This window comes from Silene latifolia, chromosome 6 (assembly GCF_048544455.1).
Source record: "Silene latifolia isolate original U9 population chromosome 6, ASM4854445v1, whole genome shotgun sequence".
Classification (NCBI taxonomy): Eukaryota; Viridiplantae; Streptophyta; class Magnoliopsida; order Caryophyllales; family Caryophyllaceae; genus Silene; species Silene latifolia.
In genome coordinates this window covers 109,129,290-109,141,314 of record NC_133531.1, presented here as the reverse complement: position 1 = coordinate 109,141,314, position 12,025 = coordinate 109,129,290, and the positions used below count along the sequence as shown (strand labels likewise).

Sequence of the window (12,025 nt, the reverse complement as noted above, 5' to 3'; positions counted from 1 at the left end):
TTACCAAAAATGTTTTGCCTTTTCTTACCCATTACCTCACTTTCCCATAAATTTTGTAAGCTCTCTGCTATGACGGACCTTGTTTGGTTGGAATGTATGTGTACGGTAGCTAGAATTGTTTATCATATTAGCTTCATGTATGTTTATGTGGGTCGTAGTTTAGGTGAGAGACTATTTTTCTTTCTCTCTTACATTCATATGCTTACCCTTTGCTTCATGAGAGAAGAGTGACCCGTGAGAGTCCATCATTAAAAGTCTTGCAAGGTCGATTGTAATACTACGGTTTTATGAGTCTCTGGGTACTCTATCGAGTGGGCCTTACTCTGTCGAGTAAGGGTGTTTTTATTTTTAGAAACAGTATTCTGTCTGTAGGGTACTCGATCGAGTAGCCTGGGTGCTCGATCGAGTAAGTGTCACTCGATAGAGTAGCTCGGTTAGCGGGTATTAATTCGACGGGTTTTGTTAATAACACGGATTAATATATAATTCTTTCCGTCATCTTCATAAATCACTTTTACTAACCTAATAACATTAAAAAGGAGATTCAACCTACGTTCTTCGCATCATCCGTGTTATTGACAAATCCCGGAGCTTGAGAGGTCGGATTTCATCGTTCTTTACATCCTTGTGATCCTTGCGTCGAGGGTAAGATCTACGTACCAATTTTATAGTAGTTAGTTAAGTTTGTTTAAACCCTAATTTGGGGGATTGAGGGTTTTTGTTAGTTATTGTGATTGTTAGTAATTATATGATTGTATGTTAGGAGGGGGATTCGTAGAAGAGAGGTTTTGATACAGCTGTTGAGACCGTCTGCTTGTGTTGCATTCCAGGTAGGGTTTCCCTACTTAGTATTAGTCACATAATGTGGTTTGGTGTTGATTGTGATTGTTATTAAATTATTATATTGATATTGTGACGGTTGGGGTTTTATCATTGTTGGTTGTTGTTGTTTGTATCTGTCTGTATTCTTCGGGGTGCGTCCCTGGCTGAGTGGAGTCACTTACGGGAGTGGCTTCATGCCCATTATTCGCCTTCTGTGGAACCCTCTACAGAAGGAATGTGCACATTAATGGATTTGGGTTTATCGCTCAATGGAGATGAGCGAGGCTTAGGTGGGAACGGCTGCGGTCCCCCACTGGCGGTGAGGAGTAACCTGTTGCGATGAGGAGTTGATTATGGAGTTTGGGTTATGTGACGATTGACTTGTGTTGACTTCTGTCTTATTGTGATTATATAATTGTGTGATTAGTACTGACCCCGTCTTTGTTTTATAAAACGGTGGTGATCCATTCGGGGATGGTGGGCAGTTGTTGAGCAGGTTTGATATGGTGCTTATGGGCTAGCTGGGATGAGTCATCACTTGCAGTTAGAAGAGTCTTCCGCTGTTGTCAGACATTATGTTTAGCTTTTAGACATTTGGTTTTTGGAGAACATGTATTCACATTTTATCAATTTTGTTTTCGGATTGTAATCACTTAACTTTATACTATTTAAATATTGTTTCGTTATTGTCTTATGATGATCATTGCCTCGGGAAACCGAGATGGTGACATCTTTATATCTGAGTGGTCCTGGTAAGGCACTTGGAGTATGGGGGTGTCACAAAGTGGTATCAGAGCGACGATCCTGAAACTTGTAACTAATGAATCTAATGAACCTAGGGAGTCAATTAAAATGAATCCAAGGTAAAAGTTGTAGGAGCTAATGCAAAGGCTTGGGAGACGTCCTAAAGTCGTGAACTCGCCCTGCAATTTTGAACCGGTCACATGGGGGGTATGTGGCAAGGTCGTATGTGTTCTCTTTTAGTTCGTATGTTTATATAACGGTATGGGTTGTGAATTGTTGGATGTTGGAAGTGGAGAATTGAAAGTACGGTTAAAAGTTGAAGAGATGTGTTTATATGTTGAATTGAATGAAGAAGCATGTTGAGTGTTTATAATGTGGCATTTTGATGACATGAAGTAGATTGTTTTAATGATTATATGAGAAATTGCGTAGATTTGCATGCTTAGTTATAATTATAATGCTGAGATTATGAAGATTGCATAGTACGTTGGGTTAGGTGAGATAACATGCTGGTAGTGTATATGAGTCAGCATGACGCGGTCGAGTGGGGGCCACTCGATCGAGTAGGTGAGGTCCTCGATCGTGTGGGTTTAACTCGATCGAGTGGATAGTTTGATGTTTTATGGTCAGAACCATGTTTTTGGGTACTCGATCGAGTACATAGGGGCACTCGATCGAGTAGGGGTCACTTGATCGAGTGGTTTGTCAGCTCGGTCGAGTATGTTTGAGATCAGAAGGTCTATTTGGGGTCTGGGGTCCGGGCACTCGATGGAGTATGTTGGGCACTCGATCGAGTAACCTCAACTCGATCGAGTGGGTTTTGGTACTCGATCGAGTGGGGTTTGTGCAGGCTGTATTCGTGTTCTGGGTTATAGTATGTATGTTTATATCTACCTTTTCTCATATAGTTTCAAGATACCGCCAAAGAAAACCGCCTTGTATGCTAGAGCTGAGAGCATGAACATTGATGACATAGTTAAGATGTTGGAGCACTAAGATGCTCTTACGGAAGCGCTAAAGAGAGTGGGGAAGGATAAGGAGGTTGATCATTCTAAGATCAGTCTCTGCATAGCGAGGTTTAACCCGAAAGAGTACAAGAGGACCGGGGAGCCAATTCTTCTAGACAATTGGCACAAAGATATGGAGAACATTCTGGATTTGGTGCATTGTCCGGATGAGATGAGGGTAGAACAAGCTGCGTTCTACTTGAGGGAGGCAACAAGAGAGTGGTGGGATAAGGTAAAGGTGAATGCTAGAGATATGTATGCGAAGCAGGGGCTGCCTGCTATTCCTTAGGAAGAGTTTAGAAAAGCTATGAAGAGGGATTTCGTGCCGCAGCATGTGAGGAGTAAGCTGAGGGAGGAATTTGGTGGGTTCAAGATGACATCTGAGATGTCGGTGGCTGAGTACTACAAATAGTTTAATGAGAAGGCTAGGTATGCTGAGGATATGGGATTGAGTGATGAGAACCTAGCTCTGAGGTTTGAGAAGGGGTTTACCCCCAAGATAATGGAGAACTTACCCGTGGGGATCCTTAGAGATGTTAAGGAAGCATATGCGAGGGCTGGGAGAGCTGAGAGGCTGGTACAGATAACCCGACATAGAGGTGCTGAGAAAAGAAAGGCTGAGAGCGAGGGTGGTGGCCAATCTAACTACAAGAAGGGCAACCACACTCAGGCTAGAGCATATTCATCTGGCTCGGGGTTTAGTACAGGGGCTTCTTATGGGCGTGGCTGTGGGAACAGTAGTAGCAGCAGGGGGATGACCTGTTTTAACTGTGGCGGTGTAGGCCACAAGAGACATGAGTGCACCAGTGCGGTGAGCGAGGGTTACCAGAGGCCGGGACAGGGAAGCTTTTCTCAGGGTCCGGCACATAGTTTTGCGAGCAACATACCGGCTGGGTCATGGAACAACCAGGGAGGTCAGAGCAGCAACAGGGGAGGTAACCGCAATGGCGGTAATTCTTATCAGAAGCCAGCTACGAACACTAACAACAACCAGGGGCCGGGTGCTAAGCCGACTACGTCAGCCAGTATTGTCCAAGGAGGTGGGCAGAAGACCAGTGGAAAGCTTTTTATGATGGAAAAACAAGCAGCTGAGGACGACGCACACGTTATCACTGGTACTTTTATTGTTAATGGTGTTTACACCTTTGTTTTGTTTGATTCGGGGGCGTCTCAGTCGTTTGTATCTTCGAGTCATGTTAAACAGTTGGGTTTGAGAGAGCTTGAGTCTGTAAGTGAGAAAGGATTTATACCTTCAGGAGAGTCTGTATCACGTGGGAGGTTGTATAGGGATGTTTCCATGATAGTTGGGCAAGTCAATCTACCTGTAGACTTGCTAGAGTTTCCTTTAGACGGTTTTGAGATGATAGTCGGGATGGATTGGTTAGGAAAGTACAAAGCTAAGATAGACTGTCATCAAAATAAAGTGTCTCTGAGAGGCCCTAAGGGCATTAGTGTGTCTTATCGAGGGTTTGTTGTCAAACCCAAAGTTAATTGATTGCAGCGGTGACCTTGAAGTCCTATCTGAGGAAGGGGTGCCCGATGATCTTGTGCCATGTGAGAGATGACCAGATAGAGAGTCCGACAGTTGATCAGATACAAGTGGTGGGGGAGTTTTCAGATGTTTTTACAGAGGAGATTCCGGGGTTGCCACCGAAGAGGGAGATAGGTTTCAGTGTTGAACTGAAACCGGGGACGGGGCCAATCTCTAAGGCACCGTACCGAATGGGTCCTAAGGAGTTGAAGGATCTCATGAAGCAGTTAAATGATCTGATAGAGAAGGGATACATTAGACCTAGTGTATCACCGTGGAGAGCACCAGTTCTTTTCGTGAAAAAGAAAGATGGGAGTTTGAGGTTGTGCATAGATTATAAGGAGCTGAACCGAGCGACGGTGAAGAACATGTATCCTTTGCCAAGGATAGATGACCTGTTTGATTAATTGAGTGGTGCATCAGTCTTTTCCAAGATTGATTTGAGATCGGGACACCATCAGGTGAAGATTAGAGAGGAGGACATACCAAAGATAGCTTTTACGTCGAGGTATGGATACCATCATTGGTGTTGTCCTGAAACCTCCCATTAGCAGAAGAATCCAAAAGGGCACGATGATCGTCATACAACCCGTTATAAAACTGGTTGCAAAGAAACCACTTAGGGAAACCATGATGGGGAACTGATCGGACCAAACATTTGAAGCCAATCCAAGCTTCATTCAAATCTTCAGTTGCTCCTTGCTTGAAACTAGTAATCTGACTTCTCAGTGCATTAGTCTTTTGAGGTGGGAAGTACCTTTTGTAGAAAGCAAGAGCAAGGGTATTCCAGTCTGTAATTCCTTCACCCTCCATATCCAAGTCTCTCAGCCACTCAGCTGCTCCATCTTTCAGAGAGAAAGGAAAAACAACCTGTTTTATCTGATCTTATGTCACTCCAGCTGTTAATGGAATAGAACAGCAATAGGTGGCAAATTTCTCCTTATGCGTCGCAGGGTCCTCACCAGCTGCCCCACTAAATAAGTTTCGTTCCACCAAATTAATGTAAGATGGCCGAATCTCAAAAGTTCCATTGTCAGTAGTGGGCAGCTTGAATCCTTGTGGGATAGAAGCTAAGGTCGGCTCGGAGTGCCTGGCTAGAGTAGGCATGATGATAGTCTCAGGAATAAAAGTTTCGACTTGGTTTTCGGCCTCGGAGTGTTCGTCCTCTGTGCAGGACTGATCGGCCGAATGTTCTAAGCTCGCAGTCTCAATGTCAACTATACTCAAGTCTTCTACTTGACCCACTTCTTGATTAAATTTCCGTCTGTAGCCAAAAGTGTTTTCTGGTTTAGGATCAAAAGGAATAACTTTGGACCTATTAGACCTGGGCATGCACGGAACTAACAAGAAAAGTGTGAGAACGGTCTCAAGGCACTGGGTTCCCTGAGACAAAAAGACAAAATAAACACAAACAAACTAAACAATTGTTGCCTCCCCGGCAACGGCGCCAAATTTGATATGGCTAAAGTCGTATCACCAAATCAAAGTAAAACTATCTCAAAAATAACAAGAATAGCTAGCATTAAGACAGTTATCGAATCCACAGGGAGGCGGTAAAAGTTAAGTCTGTAAATATTTAAATTGTCTAAAAGTAACCGTTTTCTGGGGGTTTGTTTTGTTTGTTATCTAACCAACTAAATGCGAGCAATAAAAAGAGGTTTAAACAATGATATTAAAAGTCTAGGATTTCCGGTTCACTAGGTCAATTATATGGGGTCTATAATCAATTGCTAGATCTACCAAGCTGTCTAAGGTCATAAGATCGGTCGACTCTATTATGCCCTTTAGATCGATTCTAACATGCAGTCGCTATAATTATATACAATCTATTTGATTATCGCTGCCTATATTAATTCTAAGCCGGTCGGTGAAAGGATTAATTCGCTACACTAATTAATAACTTAGGCCTAAGTTAATTATCTAGAAGAAGAACAATAATCAAACGACAACTTATGCGATTTCACTAGCAATTAATCAATTTCCCCTTTCTAATTAATCTAGATCCCCTTCATCCTAGATGAGGAAATTAATTACTCATAACTAAAGCAATAACAACAATAATAATGATTGAAGACATAATTAAAAGCATGAAATAAGAGCAATAATCGGATAACATAAACTTGAATGATTAATTACTGAAGAAAGATTAGTACCGTAGCAAGGAAAGATTAAAGCTAGAGAGAGTATTCAGCTATATGAAAGTAAAATAAAGCGTAACCTAATAATATCCGACGAGTTTCTAATTTATAATACAAATAATTGTTTTAGGAAAATCCGGAATGTCATCTGCCAGAGAGGTTCCTCGATCGAGCCTGAGGTGACTCGATCGAGGACGATTGCTCGATCGAGCCCTCCCTGACTCGACGAGGAACCAACTTCACAGACTGTTTCTTCGTTTCTTCCACTTCTAGCCTTCATGCTTCCTTGTTCCTCGTGCCATGCTTCTGGTATTCTACTATGCCATCTCCGCTATGCTCATCTTAGCTTGATTATCCTCATAATGCGTCATTTCTGCATTGAAACACAAAATAGCGGCAGTATCGACAATTCATCGAAACAAGGCATATAAATGATATAAAGGCACGAAAACGGTATATAAAATGGTATGAAAGGAGCTATAAAAATATATATAAAAGTGATACATCAAACTCCCCCAAACCAACCCTTTGCTTGTCCTCAAGCAAAGCAATCAGACCAAATAAAGGACAACAAACATATGGTGAATGAATAACTCAGAGAAAATGTCTAGTTACATACAAATCCCAGCTACCCACATCTATAACAAAGTAATGACCAAGAATTGTGCCAATAAAACAAATTTAAAGGCACGAGTGATAGACTAACGCAGCTCTTACTGAAAATGTGACATGATACCCAGACTCAGCCAAATGCTTTTCAACCTTGCAAGACAATTTTGTTGGATTCGCGGTTTCACTCATGCACTCATAAGGGGTGAGATATATGTGAGATAGAAAGAATAAAGACACTCAGTCAACTTATAAAATATGCATGCAATCTAATGTGATAGAAGATTCTCCAACTAGTGCGCATTCACAAAACAGACCAAGTACATACATCAAGGACAGAATGGTGGTAAAGTGGCATGGGTATAGAAGTGGCTTGTGCAAAAGCACGTATGGGTATGTGAGGCTAAGACGGTAGTCGCGGCGCTAAACCAATAACAAAATCTAATAATAAATACAACAATCATCCAACTGGAGAAATTATCTCAACTTTGACAACATATGAGAGAATGAAAAGGCTCTCCAAATGTGCATTAGACTCCAGTAATTACCACTCACGACCTTCTAACAAAACTTAATGAAGCAAGCATTTTTTCTCTTCTTTTCTTTTCCTTCTTTTTTTTCTTTCTGTGCTTTTTTCGAATTTTTTTTTCTTTTTCATTGCTTCATAATATTTCTCTTTTTCAACACAGAAGGTCACACAATTGCTACAAAAAGGTAACTACTACCCACATGACAATAAAAGTCCCAACCCAACCAAAGCAGCTATAATAATAAAGACTCAAGCAACTGCGACTGTCCCGAAAAAGATAGGAAAATTCTGGAATGTAGCTAAGAAATAGGGCATAAAATGGCTACATGGTTCAAACGGGCTAACAAAAACTGGGTAATGTATGGCATATTTGAACAAAAAGAACCGCCTTTCCTCATGTACTCAATCATATGAACGCGCAAAAAGCTAAGAAACTAATGTCACACTTATGCAGTTTGATGTTACATATTCCACAAGGAGACCACACTCTTCAGCCTAAATAATAATGAGACCGGTTTATTAATGTTCCCGGCCTAGGAAGCTCTGAAAACATCAGAAATATAAGTGGTTTACCAACAAAATAAAGTCAAATTTACTCGGCATAAGGCATATTGTGACTGTCAAGACTTGAGTAAAGAGCTTTGTTCATCATAGCTAACAGGTCAAAACAATGTACATGGACAACTAGATGGGACTCAAATGCAAAGACAAAGCAAATTATCATCATTGCTACACAATTCACCAAGACTCGACTCAAAATAAAACATGTTTTTGTATTTTATAAATTTTTCAATTTTTTTGGATTTTTTTTTCCACACACAACAATAAAATAAACACACAACAGAAATAAATAAATACTCTCTCCCAAAACTAAATGTCACAGTGTCCTCATTGTGACGCCTACAGCATAGCAATCACACAGAAATCCAGCAACCTATGGGACACAACTAACAAAGGGAAGAGGGGAAAATAAAAAATGTAATAAAACAAAAAACAGGAAAGATAATACCAGCAGTAATGCAGTAGCCTCCCCCAAATCAGCTGGAAAGAGAGGGATGTAGTGACCAGCTGTCACTACTCCATCATCATCATCAAAATCATCAATCTCAGCATACAAAGACAGCAGCTCATGATCAGGAGCGGGAGTACCACGGCCTCTAGAACGGCCTGCTCGTCTAGCAAGACTTTTAGAGCGGTCACCTCCCGGGATAGTAGTACCGGAAGTAGAAGCTCCAAACTGACCAAGCTGTCCTCGCGGTGATAAAGGGACACCGATATCCTCAGGAAAAATAGAAGAAGGCTGATGGGGACGGACTGGAGTGTAGAAAGGATAACCCAAAGCACCATAATCAGTACTAAACTGTCCAAACTCAGAAGGAGTCACTCCATAAAGGTGGAATACACGGCTATCATCACCGGGAGTGGTGTAATAGCTAGGAGAAACGTCCGTGTACTGTCCCCCCAAAGCAAGAGTCATAGCCTCCATCTGTTCCCACATACGCCGCTCAGTCAATACGGTGTTGATGCCCTCATGAATCCTCACCTCTCGTGCAATGACTGGGTCCAAATTATAGCCCTGAGTAGGATAAGCTGTAGGAGGTGGAGGAGTAGGAGTAGGCTGGAAAGAGCCAGGTAAGTGGGTGGCAGGCTGACGACGTCTCCGGCGCCCACCAGTGGTAGTAGTAGTACTGGAACTTGAAAAAGTGACGAAGAGGTCCTGTGGGATCAGATAAGTGACAGGTGGGGGTCTCTCCCTATCTGTACTCTCCTCAAGAGGGTCTACAGCCAGCAAGCGGTCACAAGGCAAAAGCATGTAAAACTGACCCTGGACCTTCTAGTAATGGCCCTTCTCTTTCCTAATGTCAATGTAAGAGATATCATAACGCAAATGGTCATCATCAGCTAGGGGCTCATGGTCATCCATAGGCTCGTAGGGGTCACCTCCTCGAAAATAACACACAGTCCGAGCAATCCTAGTGACGAGGGCACCACAATCAAGATCCCCATATCGCCCGATCATACGGTCAAAGACTGAGCACACAAGAGCAGGGGGAGAAAACTGGAATGTCCTCTCCTGATAAGGGTTCAGGTAACTAGCAAGAATCAAGACCTCAATGGTAGAGGCCTTGCTCTTGTCGTGCCGCCCATAAAGTAAATAGCTCAAAAACCGTAGAAACAATTGAGGACAGACATGTTAGACATCCAACAAAGACATACTACTGACATCTGCATCTGCATACAGTAAATAAGGGAAAATATCGGATGGCAGACATCCCACTAGCATGTTAGAACGTTCTATATTAAGCAACCTGAACCTAATAAGGTGGTCACTGGGGAAGTAGGCAAATGAGCTCAAAAACTCAAGGGTCAGAGCAGGGTAAGACAACTCATGAAGCAGAAAAAGACCCTGTAAACCAATCTCAACGAACATGCCATCCATAGTATCATCAATATTCAAGGTTCGTAAAATTTTCCTATCCACACATCTAGTAGCACTCATGGATTTGGTCATTAAAAATTCGAACCTGTCCCTTTGTTCCTTGTCACGGAACTCAACAAAAGGATAATCATCAAAAGGAGATAAGTCCTCCTCCTCGGAAGACTCCACTACCTCGGGTATCACCTCGGGTTGACGAATGGGAGCATTCCTTTCCCGTGTCCTCTTGTTTCCTTGCCTAGTAGACGACATTTTCTGCAAAATAAACAAGTACACAATCATACCCCAATCATAAGACAAAAAACAGTCCCTTTTTTTTTGGCAAATATGGGTTGAAAAATCAATTTTTAAGACTCAAAATCACAATTAAACCATCCAAAAAGTTAGGGGATCATGATTATATATCAAATAATGAAGATTCCAAGCATAAGAACACAATTTTTAACCAATTTAATGCATAATTTCAACCCGGATTTTGAAGAACTCTAATTCCCAAATTAGCAAATTAGGCATGAAATTCAACAAATAAAGGGCTAAAAAGCAAGGAAATAGCAATTGTATATGAGCAATGGAAGATTCAAAGCAATAAACTCAAGTTTTAAGCAAGAAATTTCAGATTTTTCTGGGACAAAAGAGAGCAAATCGGGACTTACCTTAGCAAATAGAGCAATGAAATTGAAAAAATAAGCACAAGAGATTGATTTAAACACTTAATAAGCAAATAAAAACAAGTTATATGCGAGATTTGATGATGAATGATAAAGGATTAAGAGAGAAAGAGGGGTATTGCAGTTGGGATGCACGAAATATGACGGAGGAAAGAAAGAAATTTGAAGAATTAAGAACAAATAATAGAAAAAACCGGCTTTGAAAAAGACGCGGAACCCGGTTCAGTTAAGTGCCTCGATCGAGCCTGAGGTGACTCGATCGAGGAGCCAAAATCAGGACTAGCCAACTTTCGCTCTAAACTTGATTTAATTCCCATCTTGGTGCCTTGATCGAGCCTCACTTGCACTCGATCGAGCACATTAGTGGCTCGATCGAGCCCAGCCTGACTCGATCGAGGAACCTTCTGTTGGCGCCCTTTTTCGTTCTTCGTTATTCCTAACTTCAAATTCCGTCAAATCTGCACAAAATACTTGAAAGCATATCAAGTTCCCTCCTCTCATCTCTCAAAGTTCAATGAAAATAAATGTAATACTTTTAAATTTAAATCCTAATTTACAAATTAATAAATTACAATATCCGAGCTGCCTCTCGGTAGCACTGGTTTTTGCGGGGTCCCGCATGACCGTAATTCTTCATCAGCAAGAAGAATCAATGGCAAAGAGGTCGAGAGCCTCTATTACCCCAACATATGCTCCTTCATAGTAGATTTTCAATCATTGCCCATTCACTTTGAAGGTTTGTCCTTTGTCAGTTTGTAGTGTAACTGACCCATATTTGTTCACATCAGTTACAGTGAACGGTCCAGGCCATCTACTCTTCAGCTTACCTGGAAGCAAACACAAACGAGAGTTAAATAAGAGAACTTTCTCACCAACATGAAATTCCCTTGGCAAAATATGCTTGTCATGCCACTTCTTCGTTCGTTCCTTGTACACTCGAGCACTATCATAGGCATGTAGTTGAAACTCATCAAGCTCATTTAACTGCATCAGTTGTTTCTCACCCGCGAGTGAGTGATCCATATTCAGCTCCTTTATGGCCCACATAGCCTTGTACTAAAGCTCCACAGGTAAATGGCAAGATTTGCCATAGACTAGACGGCAAGGTGATGCTCCAATTGGTGTCATGAATACAGTACGGTAAGGCCACAAAGTGTCATCTAGCTTCCGACTCCAATCCTTTCTGTTCTTTCTTACTACCTTTTCCAAGATCTGTTTCAGCTCCTTGTTAGAAATCTCTACTTGTCTACTGGTTTGAGGATGATAAGCCAATCCTCTGCGGTGTGTAACACCATATTTCTTCAAAATAGAATTAAGGTGACGCTCATTGAAATGCTTGCCTCCATCACTGATCACCGCGCGAGGCACTCCAAACCGTGGAAAGATAATCTTCTGAAACATCTTAACAACAGATTTAGCATCACAAGTGGGAGTGGCAATTGCCTCCACCCATTTAGAAACATAATCTTCAGCTACTAATATATACTGATTCACATGAGAAGTAGGGAATGGCCCTTGGTAGTCAATGCCCCAAACATCA

At 41.7% G+C, this 12,025-nt stretch overlaps 1 non-coding gene across 1 annotated transcript; it reads left to right on the top strand.

Moving 5' to 3' along the window:
* The first annotated feature begins 4,729 nt into the window (after positions 1-4,729).
* On the top strand, positions 4,730-4,836 carry LOC141588953 (small nucleolar RNA R71). Its single transcript, XR_012519918.1, has one exon. It is a non-coding gene; the product is annotated as a small nucleolar RNA R71 (small nucleolar RNA).
* The last annotated feature ends 7,189 nt before the right edge of the window (positions 4,837-12,025 follow it).